The sequence below is a fragment of the Nematolebias whitei genome, chromosome 2 (genome assembly GCF_014905685.2).
Source record: "Nematolebias whitei isolate Nwh7 chromosome 2, NemWhi1, whole genome shotgun sequence".
Lineage (NCBI taxonomy): Eukaryota > Metazoa > Chordata > Actinopteri > Cyprinodontiformes > Rivulidae > Nematolebias > Nematolebias whitei.
In genome coordinates this window covers 4,687,402-4,689,451 of record NC_056499.1, presented here as the reverse complement: position 1 = coordinate 4,689,451, position 2,050 = coordinate 4,687,402, and the positions used below count along the sequence as shown (strand labels likewise).

General features: G+C 42.1%; 1 protein-coding gene across 1 annotated transcript in view; it reads left to right on the top strand.

Annotated features, from left to right (window-relative positions):
- mical2a (microtubule associated monooxygenase, calponin and LIM domain containing 2a) overlaps nt 1–2,050 on the top strand; it is a 74,376-nt gene that overhangs the window by 8,968 nt on the left and 63,358 nt on the right. The gene's annotated exons all lie outside the window — the stretch shown is intronic.

Here is a 2,050-nt window from a genome sequence, read left to right as displayed (position 1 = left end):
TCCATCCGCCTATCCATCCATCCATCCATCCATCCATCCATCCATCCATCCATCCATCCATCCATCCATCCATCCATCCATCCATCCATCATCTTTACCCACTTCTTCTTTTTCGGGCCACAGGGGTCACTGGTGCCCATATTCAGCAGTCACTGTGTGAGAGACGGGGGACACCTGGACAGGTCTCCAGTCCATCACAGGGACACCTGGACATGTCTCCAGTCCATCACAGGGACACATAGAGACAAACGAGACAAACAACCATTCACTCTCTCACCTAGGGTCAATTTAGAGTTACCAATCAGCCTAACACGCATGTTTTTGGTCTGTGGGAGAAAACCTATGTAGCACGGAGAGAACATGCAAACGCCACCCAGAAAGGGCTCAGGCCGGGATTTGAACCAGCAACCTTCTCCCTGAGAGGCGACAGCTCTTCCAACTGCGCCACCGTGCTGCCCAAACTGAACTCGTATTTAAGAATAAAAAAAAAGATTCATATAAAATGACACTGGTAGAATTTTTATAATAATATGAAGATAACATAGCGGGCGTGTTTATTTATTCTCTGCTGTAACACTGCACATTCTTAACATTCCCAACATTCCTCGTTTATCGTAGTAGAAACTCAGTCTTTGCTGTTTCTCAGAAACACGTTCATTTTTTTTATTTTAATGCAGAACATTCACTCCGATACGCTTCGGTTCTGAACTACCGGGGAACACTGAGTTATGTGTCAGAGTGAAGTGAAACATAATCTGATTTATGGAGCATCAGTGGTCAGTGGTTAGATTGTAAAAGTGTTTGAACAAACCACAGATTTTAGATAAATTCCTCACCCTCTTTAGATTTATTCACTCATTGTTACGTTCGCTTGTTTCACAGCTGGTTTTGCTTAATCAGATCATTTTTCTAAACAAACAAAAGGTGTGAACCTGTGTGTTGTTCAACTCTCTGATCCTGTTAACTGCTATATGCTTTAGCTGCAATGTGTGTGTGTGTGTTTTCCATTTCATTTGTCATTAGTCATAATTTTCTTTTGTCTGCCCACAAATGTCTTTCCATTCTGTCAGACTGACTTGATGAAGTCATGGTTTGGATCAGAGACAGTGTAGTTACAGTGTTGAGCTTCATCATGGCCAGAGAAGACAGTAAGTGGTACCTTTTCATTAGTTCTTGCTGACTCATGCAGCAGATGGTTCCACCGAGCGTTTAACCATCTCACTCCGTCTGACATGCAGAAACAGAAAGTGCAGCTTATTGTAGCTTTCCACCGACAGCACATGAAATTCAGCTGTGGCTAAAAGTTACTATGACGTTATATCAATGTTTACCTACTGTTGACTGTTTTTGAGGAAGTACACTCTATGAACAGTTAACATCTTACCTGTTGTAGATAGCTCTTTGAGCAGATTCTGTTTCGAGAAACAAGTTTAACTTCAACTGGATTGGCAAGCTAACAGTTAGTCCAAATGTAGCTAAGACCAAAGGGGATCGCTGCTGTCTTAAAAAAAAAAATAGTTCAAACATGATTTTGTAACCCTTTACATCATTATTGGTTTTGCACTTCATGGCGATTCTGGACGAAATACAGTGTTTTCTGGCGTATAAGTCACTTCAGTCAAAAAAAGTATAACGAAGAGGAAAAAACATAGTATAAGTCGCTTCGGCGTATAAGTTGCATTTAATTTGCGTCACCGCTGATCCGTCATGTTTATTAAGCGTTTATCTAATGATCAAAACATCATTTCACCTGGGCGGTGCGGCACCATCCATTCATCGTAGCCAGAGCCGCTATCTGTCCTGCGTTCCTCCACCTGCACCAGCTGAGTGAAGTGTGCATGCACGGTTGCTGTTGCAGTTCTTAGTAATTTAACAAGATTAACACTTAAAAACAATTATGTGTTTGCTCGACATTAAAGCCAAGGCGTGTCTCAGTTGAACTTTTCCTTAATAAATGCACTTTAATGGTCAAAGCAGCTTCACTTTGCCTGGACGGTGCGGCGCCATCCATCCATCCATCCATCCATCCATCCATCCATCCATCCATCCA